This window comes from Pteropus vampyrus, unplaced genomic scaffold (assembly GCF_000151845.1).
Source record: "Pteropus vampyrus isolate Shadow unplaced genomic scaffold, Pvam_2.0 Scaffold25, whole genome shotgun sequence".
Classification (NCBI taxonomy): domain Eukaryota; kingdom Metazoa; phylum Chordata; class Mammalia; order Chiroptera; family Pteropodidae; genus Pteropus; species Pteropus vampyrus.
The window spans coordinates 859,225-876,078 of NW_011888806.1; the positions used below are offsets into that span (position 1 = coordinate 859,225).

Consider the following 16,854-nt stretch of genomic DNA (forward strand, 5'->3'; position numbering starts at 1 on the left):
CACATAACTGATTATACTGAGGTACAGTTCATATAGAGAAATCAAGGTTAATGGTTGATTTATTCTTTTTACTTATACCACTTTTCAAAGTAATGCAGTGTTGCTTGGAATCCTCCAATGATGACCAATGATTTTTTAAAAATCATTATGAATTCAAGAGTTAGACATATTGTATGTTTCAATCAATATTCTGATTGCTGCCCAACATCTTCCATTCTTGGTAATTGGGAAACTAATTTGACTTAGCTCCTTTTTATTTAAACCTAGGAGGCTTTGATCCCTTTCTTGCTTTCTGGTCTAATAGAGTGTTCCAAGCTCATTACATAAGGTATGTAATCAGCCATTTCTTAACAGAGCCCTGGTTCCTTTTAGTGTTATCCTTATTTTTAAGCTGAGAAAACAAATTTGGCTGAAGTTTTTAGCTAGTATATGATAGACCTGATATTTTGGCTCAGATCCATTTTATTCTAAAACTTCAAGTTTACTATCCATTGGAGACTCTTCTATCCCATGAATTTAATTCTTATTTAGCATTGTTTTTAACTAATTAAAGTTTCCACAAATTCTACTTTAAGGGAAAAGAGAACTTGAAACTTTTTATAAGTGCTTTCTTTTGCTTTGTCCATCAAAAACCGATGTATAACTTTACTTGCTCTCTTTCTATATTGAGTTGAAGAGAAACTTTGTTCTTCATCCAAGATTAATTGCTTTACTTCTATCTCTAATCATATGAACTATTATCCAGAATAGAGTTTTATTCTCAAGCATCTAGAGTTCCTCTGTACATTCATGTACCTATTTTATCTTCTTTTATCTTGTGAGTTAAAAAAGAAAGCCAAGAGAAACAGGGCCAGACTGTAATATATTGCTTCATCTTTTCCAACCTTGCGAGTTACTCCTTCTGCCCCATTGCTTTGTATGTTTTGCAGTGCAGTTGTTCTTAATTTTGCTTTGGTTATTTTTTAAAAATATAAGATATAAGCTTAAGGCCCCTTTGTTTTCCATTTCATGCATACTTTTCTTTTTAAAAGGCAAATCTCATCATGAATTTAGTATTTATCTTCCAGTACATTTTTAAAACATTTTATAGCATAGACACTGATCCATACATGATCTACTTAGAAGTTACATAAATACTATCATAATTTACTGTTTTAAAACTTTTTCACCGAAATCTTAGGGGATTTACTCACATTTATATAAGTAGCTATGTTTAATTCATTCTACTTTAGTATAATAATCTATGGTATGATTAGCACCATTACAAAGTGGTTGTATTGATTTACCCTTTTAACTTTGGGTTAAGCATTTTATTCACCACATCCTCACCAGTACTTTGTATTTTCTCACTTTAGCGTGAGAATCTTTTAAGGTATGTGAATCTTTTAAAGTTATATATCCCTGGTTATTATGTAAGTAGACATATTTATATTTATTTTTTCCTATTTCCTCTTCTATGAATTTTCTGTTTATATTTTTGTAGGCTATTGTTATATGTTCTGAATACCAATCCTAATGTCTTTTAAATGTGCTATAAATATCTTCTAGTCCTTTGCTAGTCATTTCACTTATAAAGGTAAATTAAAAAAATCTGCTTCTGTATATTGAAGGCAGTATACATTTACCAAGCAAAATATGATTGGGGGAGAAAAGAGGCTCAAGTAAGTAAATCTTATTTAGTGGGCACAATAATAATCCCCCAAAGATGCCCAGGTCCTATGTTACCTTACATGGTGAAAGACCTTGCAGATATGATTAAGTATTTTGAGATAGGTTCAGTATCCTAGATTGTCTGGGCAGTCTCAATGTAATCAGAGGAGCCCTTATAAGAAGGATACAGGAGAGTCAGAGTCAGAAGGCAATGTGACAACAGAAGCAGAGATTGGAGTAATACAGGGCCATGAACCAAAGAATATAGGCCACCTCTAAAAACAGAAAGGCAATCAATCAATCAATCAATCAATCAATAAAATTCTCCCCTAGAGACTCCAGAAGGAATGCAGCCCTGCCAACACCTTGATTTTAGGACGTGTGACTTCCAAACTGTGAAATAATGTGTGTATTTTAGCTACTAAGTTTGTCATAGTTTGTTAGAGCAGCAATAGGAAATTAGTATAGATTTTGGTACCTGAAAGTGGGATGCTGCTGTAACAAATACCTGAAAATGTGGAGGTGGCTTTGGAATTTTGGGTAGTGGGAAGAGGCCAGAAGCATTGTGACAAACATGATAGAGAGAGCTTGGATCGCTTTGAATAAAATGTTAGTAGAAATATGAATAGTAAAGAATCTTCTGAAAAGGACTTAGAAGAAAGTTAAGAGCATGGTAGAGAAAACCTGTATCATCTTAGAGAATACTTAAATCATCACAAACAGACTATTGGTAGAAATATGGACATTAAAGGCACTGCTAATAAGGGATCAGAAGAAAATGTGGAACATGTTATTGGAAACTTTAAGAGAACCTTCATTATTTAGTGGCAGAAAGCTTAGCTGAATTTATCCTACACAGTTATGTGGAAAGTAGAATTTGTAAGGGACGTTCTTGGATATTTGGATGAAGAGATTTATAAGAACAGTGTTGAAGTACACTTAGATTTTTTTCTTGCTGCTTATACTAAAATGTGGATGGGAAAAGATAAATTGAGGGAAGAACTATTAAACCATAGGAACCAGGACTTGATGATTTGGAAAATATTCAGCCTTGATTATACAGAATGAAAAAAAAACAAAAACAAACCCACTTAAATTAGTAGATTCACTGTCAGGAAAGTGTGCTCTGGAGACAAAGCCATGATTGTGTCTGAACAGTCTTTTGCTAGTTCCTTGAAAGGATTGGAGTAGTTAGTCATACAGAGAGTTCTTTGAAGAAATTAGGTGTGCGACTCATCGATCCCTTTGGCCATTTCAGCAGAAGCCAAAAAGAGACATGGGATAATCTAAGAAAAACCTATGGAGGAGCCTCTTGAGTGGAGTGAATTCCTGTGTCAGACATGGAGACCCACAAGGTTCATGAGAATTTTACATCAACAGCAACAATGCCAGCTTAGACTAAAAGAGACAGAAAGAAGAAATGAAAGAAGGTTCCAAACAGCACAATTCTATCTGTAGGAAACAGATTGATAAAACTATGGAACTGGAAGCACATTCTATCTATCCTTCATGGTAAAGGAAGGTTGACTTGAGGGGCAGAGCCTCGGCCCCCGAGGGTAAAGCTGTGAGCCAGGGCTTGAGACTTAATAGAGTTTGCCTGACAGGATTTTGAAATTGCTTGGGATGGCTGACTTTTTTTTTTTTTGAATGGAAATGACTATGTTTGGTGTCCTATGAGTGTCTCACCATTGCATTTTGGGAGCCGATAACTTGTTTTCTAGTTTCATAGGTCCACAGAAAAAGAGAAATTTTGCCCCAGGTGGAATATATACAGAGGCTCATCTATTTGTATGATTTGTATGATTTAGATAGATGATGCAATTTGAGACTTTTGATTTGATGAGATTCTGATGAGATTTTATACTTCGAGTTGTTGCTGTTGTGACTTTTGGAAATGGCAGCATGGGGTGAATGCATTTTGAATGTGAGTTGGATGTCAATTTTTGGGAACCAGAGAGCTGACTATGGTAGAAACAGTATTATACCCCAAATTATGTCCAAGTTCTAATCCCTGGAATCTGTGAATATGTTACTTAACATGACTTTACAGATGAGATTAAGTTAAGGATTTTGATATAGAGATATTGTCCTGGATTATTCAGATGTACCCAATGTAATGACAAGGATGCTTATAAGAGGGGCAGAGGAATGTTAGAGTCAGAGAAAGCAATGTGACAATAGAAGCAGAGGAGAGAAGGCAATGTGATGATGGAAGTAGAAGTTGGGAGTAATGTGGGGCCATCAGCCAAAGAATGGGGACCACTTTTAGAAGTTGGAAAAGGCATGGAAACATAACACTGATGGCATACAATTCCAGTAGTCATTTTGTCAATTGCTTGCTGACTCCATTAATTAATCCTCAAATTCAGTTAAAGTCCAACTGAATACTCTTAATTTAACACTCAGCTAAAAAATAACCTCCTAATAACAAAGAACAGCCCCTTTACTCTTTGCCCTTTTCTTATTATTTGTATACTTACTGGGCTGTAGATGAAGTAAGTGAATCTACAGTAATTATTTTATGACTGTGATGTAGAAAAATGAGCAAATGTTCAAGAAAATCTCAAAGACTTGGGTACTGACATTGTTGAGCCACTAAATCAATGCTTATATAACCTATTCTGGACTTCTTGATTTATGAGAAAAATAAAAATTTATTTTTAAAGGCAACATTGGGTTTGCTGATGTTTGTGACCAAATGCATTTCTACCTGATATTCTTACAAAATGAGCTGAAAAGTCAGTGACAATAATTATGCTGAGAAGCACAGTGAAATTTCATAATTAAATGATAAAATCAAATGTCATATAATATCAGTAGCATATGTGTGCAAGAGCTTCTATAAAACTGTACTAATATCTGACCAAACATGTAAGATATTTTAGTTTATACTTGTGTTAAACTGATTTGCAGAATATCAATTGGACCTTAAGTGTGTATATACATATGAGTGGAAGAATTTGACAACATTTAGTTATATTTATCTTTGAAAACTCAAGCAAAGGGATAAGTGGTGTGTCTTTGATTTAATTTTATGGAATGTGTAGACTTGAAAACTTGCATTTGGGTCAGTAATGCAAAGCACCAAACATATTCATGGCATAGAATAGTGTTATGTAAATAAAAGAGATTCCACCTGAGTGGCAAGCCATACTCTGCTTTGTTCAGAGAAAATAGTTGATGATCAACATTATGCTTTCTGACTTTAGATTGGATTTGAAATAAAAAGTAAAAGGTATGAATATATTTAAATTGCAGTCAGTGTATATGTGTATTTTAAGTATGAGTAATGAAGAAATGAGTAATACAACTGTCTGATCACACTGAAGTAAGAATATTGATGAAGGGATAAATGATCTTATGAGCTATTGAAATAAAATATAAATTTAATGCTAGTAAAGACCATTATGATTTTATGTGGTTTTTTCAAATGGCACTCTTAGTATCTTGAGTGGTCTGAACTCATCATTTCCAAGACAAAATACTATGCTTTTTAATGTTGAGGATATTTTTGCAGGACTTTAAAAGACAATTAAACTGTAATACAAATAGCTTGTTACAGCCATTTGGAATTTTTCCCAGCTCAATGTCTCTTTTAGTCTATGGAGAAAGAAACTGACGATGTATTATTTAGCTAATATGTAAACCACATCCAAATGTTACAACAGAGCAGGAAGAAATAATTTCTAGGACTGAAAACAAGTGTGGATTAGAAATCCACTTACTGTTGTCTTCTAAGGTGAAACATCCAACCAGCTTTTGGCTGTAAAATTTAGAACCTGTCATCTATTAGAGTGCTGAAAAGTAGTCATCATTGAGCTATCACTTTATAATTTCTTGGCCATTTGTGTTTAATATGAATATCTAGACTTATCTGGCAGCCACTAAATACTTGGTGCCATTTACAGTGATCTATGATTGTGAATTTGAAATTTCTAATTTTGTAAAAGTTAGCATGAGAAATCAATTGCAAATATAACCTAAATCGTAAATTAAACTATCTACCATTGAATTACATAAAACTACATTAGTGAAAGACTGCAAACAATATTATCTTTCTCATCGAAATAAAAGATATTTTATTGCTAATTTTAAAAATATTATTTTTTTTTGTTATCATGAAAATTACGAAACATATTTTTTTAAAATGACCAAAAATTGATGATCTTCATACACATAGATTAGGAGTGTGTAGAGTGCCAAACTTTAAGAAACATTACCATTGAAGTTATAGACAAGGAATCTTCATCTTGAGTATTAAATAAATGCCTTGTTTGTTTCAGTGCTCTTAGGTAGTTACAAGTATCCTTAATTTTAGGAATCGGAAATTCCCCATCATCTTCTTGACCCTCCATCCATATGAAATTCATACTGACATTCTATTACAGACAAAGTTCTTATTCTGGTGCTTTCATTACCTGATGACTTGATCTGCAACCTTATCTGCTTGAGGGAAAGTCTGTAAGTCTGTCCAGATGAGCCTACTTTCAGTTGTTTTCTGATTGCCACCAACACATCTCCCATACGTTCTTAGGGACATGTGAAAAATTCTAATTTGTTGTGTTCATTGACAATAATACAACAGGAAAAGAGATTGTCTTTCTTATAGCAATGAGAATTGTGAAGAAAAGAATCAGTCTCTTCATAGTATTAGGCCATACCTTTGATGTGACTCAGTAGTTACTGCACAATAATCTAGTTAAAGTAAATATGAATAATTGACCCCCTTTCCTACACAGCATTTCAGAGATTATTTTAGATCCAGGCAATCCTAGTTTCAGAGCTATCAGTGTATGTAAAGATCTAGTTTCTGCTAATCACTTGTAACTATGAACATTATAATTTCATTGTGATACTACAACTAGGTATAGAAAACTGCAACTCATTTATTGAACCTTTTTTGGACTTTGATTTTGCCAGATCTGGAAGTATATGCATGAATTTGTATAGGTAGGTGTAGTCTTAGTATATTTATATTTAGACTAAGAGCAGAGTGTGGAATTAGTGACCAGTCAGCTGAATTGAATCCAGAAGTGGATTATGGCCAGTTCATAGTTAAAAAAAATTGAATTAGTTGCCAACATTTGTAAATTGTAGGATTTCATATATAAATCCAGATTTTTAGTTTTTCTTAAAAATGAAAAAAAGGAAACAAAAGCCAACCTAACCACAATCAATTGGAGCTGATTAAATGCTGCCCTTAGGGGTGAGGGTAGGTGATCTCTAGTGTACTGTTTTCTATTAAACACTTATTTGCCTGCTTGGCTCTAGTAGCCATTTGAATTTTCCATCCTTGTGAGTGTAATTATCAATTAATTTTATATGGGTTCTTTAGCTTTATTTAAGATTTATAACCCTTAACATTATTTTATTTGGCTGTGTCCAATCACCTGTGTATTATTCATTGTTATTGTTTCTTTTTTCTTTTAAAAAGAGGAATTGGAGTTTGCAAAGAGCAGGAAGAATACATTTAAGAAACTATGCAAAAGCTCATTTTGCACTGCACAGTAATAAATGTTAATGAACTCTGAACATTTACATAGTACTAATTTACCAAAATAGGCATTTAAATTTTTACTGCTACTAGATAATCCAACATATAGGATATAATAGGAACAGGAGAACTATGTTGCCTGTTGGTGAAAAATTTTGAGCACAAAACTCTTATGTAATTGTTGATCATTTGGTGAGGTTTTTCAGGATAGCCACATTTACTTATATTTACTCTAGCTCAGAACATGGCTGTATAGCTTCAGATTTGCTATATTAAATTTTTGATTCAGCTAAATTACTAATACCAGTATTGACATGAACTGTTATTTCAGCAGACATATTAAGGAATCTAAGTAGCTTTTTATCAGCTTTACTCAATTTTATGTTGAAATGTTTGAAACTGCATAAAACAACTCTGTACTCCAAAGCAACAATATACAGTCGAACCTAGTAGCTTATATTTAAATTCTGTCTCTCCTGGTATCCTTGTCTATATTTACATGGAAAAGCCACTTTTGTTTTCTATTTCTGTTACTGAACATATGGTGTACTAACTAGTATATGATTTATTTCTATTAAGCACTTTCTGTCATTTATTTAATTTTGTAATTTCAGTGGTGTATTACCTAAGTGCTATGTCTGAGACCCACTGACACTTGTAATGCTATTATTAATACAGTTATTTTCAAATCTTTTTTGTTCACTTAAGAGTTTTCCTTACCATGTTTATTTTAGTTCTGCTTAAATTTAATTAGTTGTTTTAAAAAAAATCACATGGAGCATATTTGTCTCCTGAGATCAGAAACAAAGAATGCATTATGATTTCTCTATGAACCAAAATTTATTTTGCAATTATGGAAATGAACATAATAGACACACATTATTTTCTATACTCACAAGTCAGTTATATATTACTCTGTCCAAGTAATCATTATGATTTAATCACCTAAAAAATTAACTATATCTGGGACATACTTATTAAATATATTCAATTTTAAATGAAAAGTCTATTTTCTTTTATTAAGATTATAGTGCCAAGTATAATCATGTAGCAAAAATTAGGTTGATATAAGAATACTGAAAATATTTTAAGTTGCAACTTTCATTTTGAGTTGCTTATAAATTTGTTTCTTTTTAAATTTGTTTCATAATAGAAAAAGGATGCTAAATATCATTTTGTTTTTAGGAATTAGAATAGATACATTTTAATTAGCTCTGGAAAATGGAATAATCCTCAGTCTTACCATAATATTCAGTCTAGATATTGGCTGAAGAATATAGTAAATAATCTAAAAATTGTTGGAGTAAATTCTAAAGATTAGAATGATTTATAAGTTCATATGGACCATTAAAAATTTGTGATAGTAAGAATATAGTGTTAAAATTAATATAATACTGAGAATCACATAAATATTACATAATGTTCTTAGCCCTTTTTCTTCTTTCTCTACAAAATTTTCCCAGAAATCACTTAGTTTCACGGCTTGAGGTACCACGTATATATACTGATCATTTCCAAATACACAAATCACTTTTGATGTGTATTTACACCCTGAATCCTCCACTGAGTCTAGTTTTCCATGAATTACTGTCTTTAAGACATTTCTACCTTGAGGTTTTATAGGAACTATAAAACTAACATTTCAAAACTGACCTAATCTTTCCTCCAACCTTACTCTAGCTTCCATTTTCTATATTTGACAATTGCTTACATTCATTAGCCAGGACTGTCACATGGCTACTCCTGTCTGGCAGATGGCTGTAGAAAGGGAGGTTGGTAATTGGGATTGTACTGGCAGCCAGTAATATCTGTTTCAACTACTTACAAGCTATCTTGCTTTTGGATATAATTTAACTTCTTTGTGTTACAGTTTTCTTATTTGTGAATTGAAATAATGCCTGGCTTGTCGTAGGTGCTTTGTAAATGTTAGGTGTTATTTCTGTCATCTATTCTTGCATAGCCAATCACCTTAAAATGTAGTGCCTTAAAACAACAATTTGTGATCATTTTTAATTCTTATTTTTCAATTAGAGTTGACAGTATTATTTTATATTAGTTTCAGGTGTATAGCATAGCAATTAGGTATTCTTATAATTTATGAAGTGATTCACTCAGTTAGTCTAGTACCCACTTGGCACTATACATACTATTACAATATTGACTATATTCCCTATGCTGTACTTCACATCCTTCTGACTATTTTGTAACTACCAATTTGTACTTAATTCCTTCATCTTTTTTCTTTTTTCTTTTTTTTAAAATACCTACAGCACCTGGTATTCCTAGGTGGTCTCCCATCCAAGTACTAACCAGGCTCAACCCTCCTTAGCTTCTGAGATCAGATGACATCGGGCACGTTCAGGGTGGCATGGCCGTAGACATAATCCCTTCACTTTTTCACTCAGTCCCCCAACCCCTCTATCATCTGCAATTACCAGTTTGTTCTCTATATCTATGAGTTTGTTTTCATTTTATTTGTTCATTTATTTTGTTCTTTAGATTCCACATATAAGTGAAATAATGAGATATTTGTCTTTCTCTGTCTGACTTATTTTACTTAGCTTAATACCCCCTAGGTCCACCCATGTTGTTGAAAATGGTAATATTTCATTTTTTATGACTAATATTCCATTGTATATATGTACCATGCCTTCTTTATCAATAATTTGTTACTTTTCATGATTTTACTAATAGTGGCAGATGGGGTTCGATCTCTAAAGACGACTCAGGGCCCAAAATGATGATGCTTAATTGCAGAAAAAGAATACAAATAGCAACAGCATTAAAGTAAGGATATTCTTTATAGTTAAAGGCTGCAAAAGTTCTAGAGAGGCCAGGAGTGAACTCTAATTGTCTTTCCTTTCTAAGATCATACCAGGATATGCTTTCTGACTTAAATGAGGAACCACTGACACATGCATGGAAATTTCAGAACCAGGGAGAACAAAATGGAGTTTTGTCAGAGTTTCTTATCCTCTCCTGGTCACATAGGAATATTGTATTATGTAACCAGCACCAATAGTAGAGCCCTCAAGAATCTCACTGAGGCCAAGAGAAAATCATCAATCTTAGTGTTACCAGTGAACAATATAAACTAGCTGATACAAGACACTCTAAAACTCATAGGTGGCCTAATTGCAAAGCAGGACTCTTAAACAGTAGTTTCATAACTTGACCCAGGATCAGCACCTTGTAGATACTTTAGCAAAATAGTCCACACCAAGTCTAGGCCTACTGGAAATAACCTTCACAGTGCAGTAATTGTCTGGGTTTGCTGGACTCAGTTGGGTGGTTTTTCTGATCCATATGGTATCAGCTGGGGTCATTCATGTGGCTGTGTTCCAGAGTATCCAGGATGCTTTCATTCATATGTGTGGCTCCTTGGGTGGATTGGTGGTAATGATTGTAATGAATGGAAGCTGACTGGGCCTCGCTTTCCTTCCAGGTGGTTGGACTTGAGTGGAGGCTTTAGGCTCCAAGAGTGCAAGTGTAGAATATGTCATGCCATTTAAGGACCAGGCGCTGAAGTGGCCCTATGTAGCTTCCACCGTATTTTCTTTGTCAAAAGAGGTCACCAGGCCAGCTCAGAATCAGGAAGAGGGGAATGGACTTCATCTTCTATGGGAAGTAAGGCATGGGTTTATAGAGATAGGAGAAATTTTTGGTGACTATCTTTGTAGACAGTTTATCACACTATCAGTCTTATACTTATAATAATTATCATCACCAGAGCTATTCTTTAGTCAAAGAAAGCAAGAAAGTACTCTTTCACCAGGGACCCACCAAAATGCCACATTCACACCAAGACCGTGAAGAAGGCAGCCCAAGTCATCATCAAGAAGTACTACATGTGCTTGGGCAGCAACTTCCGTACCAACAAGTACGAGTGTGAGGCAATTGCCATTATTTCCAGCAAGAAGCTCTGCAATGATATAGCAGGCTCTGTCACCCATCTGATGAAGCACTTTCAGAGAGGCCCCATGAGAGGTTCTCCATCTAGCTACAGGAAGGGGAAAGAAAAAGGAGAGATAATTATGTTCCTGAGGTATCGGCCCTGGATCAGGAAGTCACTGAAGTTGACCTTGACACTAAGGAAATACTGAAGCTCTTGGACTTTTGTAGTCTGTCCAACCTGCAGGTCGCTCAGCCTACAGTTGGGATGAACTTCAAGACACCATGTGGAGCTATTTGAATCTTTCTGCTGTTCTGTAATATTTTCAATAAACCATAGACAATCCTCCCCACAAAAGCAAGAAAGCATTATCTTGCCTGGACTTTTGAAATAGCCTCCTAACTGGTATCTCTACTTCCAATCTTACTCTTTTCTTTAATCTTCATAGGCAGTCATATTTATCTTAAAATAACAAAAAAATAAACAACCTAATTAAAAAATGGGCAAAAGACTTGAATAAACATTTTTTCAACGAAGATTTATGGATGTGCAATAAACACATGAAATGATATCCTACATCATTAGTAATTAGAGAAGTGCAAATCAAAATCACAAGATACCATTTCACATATGCTAGAATGGCTTTAATAAAAAAATGTAAAATAACAAGTGTTGGCGAGGATGTAGAGAAACTGGAACCCTTGGGAATGCAAAATGATGTAGCTTCTGTGGAAATCAGTTCGGCAGCTTTTCTAAAGGCTAAATATAGTATTACTATATGACTCAGTAATTCTACTCCTAGATGTGAAATTTTTCCTCAGAGCTTGTGCACATGATTTTCAGTCTTTTAGGAATGCTGTTCTGACCAATATTTCCATTGTTTTTGCATTCTTTTTGTATAAGAATGCTATTTCATCCATTCTTCCCCAAATAAGCTACTTCTTGAGGTAGGTTACAGCATAAATGGTCTTTCTTGTCTGCCTTCCATTGCTGTTTTGTGTCTGAGCACTTCGTATTCTTCATGACACTAATTGCAATTTGTAATTACTTTATTTATCTGTTACCTGTTTTTTGTTTGTTTCCCTCACTGGAAGTTTTACTTCATGAGTTCAAAGCTCTGTCTTGTTATCCATCCAAGAACCTGACACATATTAGGCAATTAAATAAATATTTGTAAAAATAGTGAATGGATAACCAAAGGAATTTTGTTATGAAATATAAAGCTATATAATAGGTTAATGAAAATTTAACATTTTAAAATCAGTTCTGTGATGATCTTTGCAATATTATACTTTTCTAGTACTCTTTGAAGAAAGAAGAGGGGCTTTGTAGTTAGTCACAACTTAGTTTGATTTGTGCCCATCTAGTTGTATTAGAGGTAAGTTATTTACTCTTTAAGGATCTTATTTTCCCCAGTGAGCAAACTGAGTAATGTCTATCTTGCAGGATTTTTAAGGATTAAACATAACATAGGAATAGTTATGTTATTATTTAAGGAGCCTGGCACAGAATGGTGCTCATTAAATATGGGGAATTCATCTTTCTTCATGTCATTTGTAAGAAGTATTGTAGATAGGGAGAACTAAAAACATTACAAAGTATTTTTGCAGAAATGAGAGTTTTATAGACTAAGAGAATCCCCTAAAGTAAAATAAACTTTTTTTTTTGCAATATTTGGATGGATGCTAATAAAAAAAGCCTTCAATTTTTTCTCCCTCTACACCCTTTCTGCAATGTCATCACATTTCAGTTTGGATATATGGACATAGCTTTAGAACGAGGCCACTTAGTTAAAATTATACTGGAAGAACAAGTAACAATTAAATTAGTAAAACTACAGTGTATAGAAAGAAATGAAAATCTTAAAATTAGACTTAACTCTGTATCTTACTACACCAGTCCTCATTTGGTAATCATTAGAATTTCCTCCATATTTTTTTTTTTTTGAGTTCTATATTTGAATAATCATTTTAAGTCCATGGCATAGTTTCAGGTGCTATATGTATACTGTTATGTTCTGTACAAATATCAGATCTTGTAACATATATTTTGTATTTGAAAGAGAGATACAGAAAAGTCAAGAGTTATGAATGGAGTTTATCAGTCTATTTTTATGTTCCCATCTATTCATTTAATACTATGAACGATTTATGTGTCAAAAGTATGGTAAAGTTGACTTTTTACTTCTTAGAATTACTACTATCATGACTCTTCGACTTTGATGGTACCAGTATTATATTTTCTGCTACATTCCTAGCTTCATGAAATTCTTTATATTTTGTAGTTTTTGTAGAAAAGGACAGAAGGGCTTCTGATTGAACAAGATGGATTGGACCATACTTATATCTTAGCTTCCTCTCTCTGTTAGTTTCCCAGGGCTGCCATAACCAAGTACTATAGGCTGGGTAGCTTAAACAAAAGAAATTTATTTTCTCATGGTTCTGGAGATTAGAAGTCTGAGATCAAGAAGTTGGCAGTAATTTCTTCTAAGCCCTCTCTCCTTCACTTGTAAATGGCTGTCTTATTCCCATATCTTTACATGGTCTTTTCTCTGTGCATGCTCATGTCTGTGACCAAATTTCCTCTTCTTATAAAGACATTAGTCATAGTGGATCAGGGCCCACCCTAAAGACCTTATTTTAACTTAATTACTCCTTTAAAGACCTTATCTCCAGATACAGTTACATTCTGAAGTATTGGGGCTTAGGACTTTAACATATGAATTTTGGAGGGACACAGTTCAGCCCATAACACTCCTAAAGCCTCACTAAATTAATAAGTGAAAGAATAAAAAGGTAAAATACAATAAACACAAAAAGATTGGGGAAGAGGAGATGATAATTGATAAAAGAGTTTAAGTTTTCAAAGATGGAAACCTGATGGCAAATGGTAAATGTAAAAGCCGATAGGTAAAGTTAAATGGTAGAATGGATAACGTTGTTCAGCGGGCGATGCCAAAGAGAAAGCCAGTTCACATTACAGGACCTTTGAAAAGTCCAGGAATATCAATTACTTTGGAAGAAGGCAGGTGGGACTGATAACATCAAGATTGGTGATAATCTGGATAAGAAGAATAATCTTTTGTAGTGAGGCAACTTTCTCATCCCCACTCTAGAAGAAGATGTGAGATCTGTTGGTATCTTACTTACGGACTTGGGGACACTGATATAGAAGAAAGAAGTGAGATGATGTCACAAAAATGGAAGGTATTTCTAGACACCAGATTGGGGTTTCTAACTACCGTTTACCACTAAAAAGGATCAGAGCTTTTTAGAGAAATGGCTGGTTCTGGGTCTGGAGCAGGAATTGTATGTGATGAGCTTGAAGCATCTTGTCATACCAGAGAGCAAGGAAGCTATAAAAGTCTATTAGAGTCATGTATAAAGGACTCAGAAGGTCATGCAAATAGGTTTCACTGACCAAAGATGGGATAATTTCAGCACCAGTGAGCAATACAACTCCAATATATTTAAATTCATGAGTTTACAATTAGAATTCAAAAAACTTATTGGTTAGTGGTATAAGATGCTAAAGTCCAACTTGGTACTTTGAAACTGGTAAATTAGAGGGGGGATAAAACGAAGCATTTATCTTTCTTTTCCTATGTAACTATACCATACAGTAACTAGTCGATGAAGGAAATGTCTTTTTATAAAAGTATTTCAGCCAATAAATGGGAAAGAGTTGTAGAATTATAATATCATCATTTGGAACCCATAACAAATTACTAGATCTAGTCAGTAATCGTCTGTGGTGGCTACCATTGCAGAATGAGAGAGAATCAGTTATTATATGTGCATCCTGGTCGAACTACATAGCACCACCTATGAAGTAATCTTGCCAAAAAAGAAAATTGAATTAGAATCTGATCAAGCCTTTATATTAAACTGCCAGTTTATAGGAAGTATGAGGGATAGGAAACACATAGATATTTAATCGAGAAAAGAAAAACTGTGGGAAACTCAAAAAATTGGACAAAAAACTTAGCTTCTTCATCAAATAAATTGAAAGGAAAAAAAAGTGATGGAGAAGAAACCTATAGCTACAAGAGACTTAAAAACATATTAACCATGTATAAGTCTGAACTTTTAATTGGGTTCAGATTAAAACACAAATATATAATTATATATTTCTATACACATCATAATATACACAAATTTATGAGATAGTCATAAAAATTTGAACTCAATAATTAAGGAATCAAATCATTATTGATTTTTTAAGATAGAAAAATGTTTTGTGGCATGTTCCTTATTTTTTAGAGGTACATTCTGATGAAATTATATGAGATTTTGGACTTGCCTCATACATCTTTGGAGTGGTAATTGGGAAAATTGGTTGAATTAGGAAACAAATGTGGATACGAGTTGAGGATTATTGTTTCTAGGTGATGGGTATATGTGAATTTCTTATACTATTCTTTTGTGTGTGTGTGTGTGTTTAATTTTTTCATTAAAAGTAAATGGAGAGTTTAAATGAAAGTTTATATACAGAATGAGGAGAGAATTCCAGGCACCTTTCCCACTAACCTAAATTGTCAACCAGACTTGAGAAAAGACTATCATTTGGGGGCCTGCTAATACAAAGTTGAGTCGTGTGACTCCATCACAGCATAAAACGTCCAATAGGTTTTAAGTCACACCCTAACTCTAGGCAGCAGTGGCAGTTTTAGAAACAATGGAAAGTTATCGCACCTGAAAGCTGAGCACTGTGATTTAGGCCTCAATACCGATTGTACATTAGAAGCAGCCAGGAAGCTTTAAATTAAAAAAAATTGATAATGCCTGAACCTCATTTCCATAGGCTTTAATTTGAATGAGGTGGAATGAGGCACTGTTATTTTAAAAGATTCCCCAGATGATTCTCTTGTGCAGCTTAATTTGAGAACCATTAATCTAGTGTGAGCTTCTCAAAAGCAGAGCCCATGCTTTGATTACCCTATACCAGTGCTTTGCACATAGTAAGCTGTTAGTATTTTTAATGAAAGTAATAATCATCACTGCAAGTGATGGTGACTGCAAATTAAAGGAGTGAAGGTGAAACTGTATCACTTTCTCCAGTCCCCCTAATCTCTGCTGATGATCAAATTCCTTCCTCTAAATACCATCTAATCGAATGGTATTATAATTGTACCCCAGTTTTTAAAGAAAGAAGCCCATTTTTATTAGGCTGTGCATGAAAAGATGTCATAAACAACCTGTTCCAATAATCTTTAGCCTGTTTCCAAGGCAGAATTCTCTCTAGATCTGGGCCTTCTTCCTTAGGATGGGCTTAGGATGGGTGTGGCTAGTCAGAGAAGCTGTAGTAGTGACCCCTGTCAGGCTGAGTTCTCCATGGTGCATGAGAATTATGTGAGGCTTCTTAAAAATGTGGATTCCTGGACCCAACAAGATTTGATTCACTAGATCTCAAATGAGACACTGGGACACTATGTATTTAATAGGTCGATATTAATGCAGGTGGTCTGTTGATCACAATTTGAAAAAGCAGAGTAAGCATCACGACATTTTCAGCCTGTGCCTAGGGTTTGGTCTTCTCAAAGTCTTTTTCGCCTTCTTTATATTGTCGTAAATGGAGACCTGTCCTTCAGTGGACAATGTCTCACAGTCCTATTTTGGAACTTATTTTAAATTTGCTTATTAAATACTAAGCATAATTTTTAGAATCAAGGGCCTAATTTTATCACTCTATCTTGTTTTAGTGAAGCAAAGTTCAATAACATTAGAAACTTTATGAAAAAATAGAAGAAAAGGAAAAGGAAGTATTCATTAAAAGGGTTAATATTTCTACTTTTATGTGAAGAAGTTTCTTGAGACTA

The 16,854-nt window shown here is 33.9% G+C and overlaps 1 protein-coding gene and 1 pseudogene across 1 annotated transcript in view; one reads left to right on the plus strand and one right to left on the minus strand.

Moving 5' to 3' along the window:
- The window catches only part of STPG2 (sperm tail PG-rich repeat containing 2), a 260,198-nt gene that overhangs the window by 65,292 nt on the left and 178,052 nt on the right, over positions 1-16,854 (plus strand). The gene's annotated exons all lie outside the window — the stretch shown is intronic.
- LOC111737366 lies at positions 9,406-9,524 on the minus strand (annotated as a pseudogene).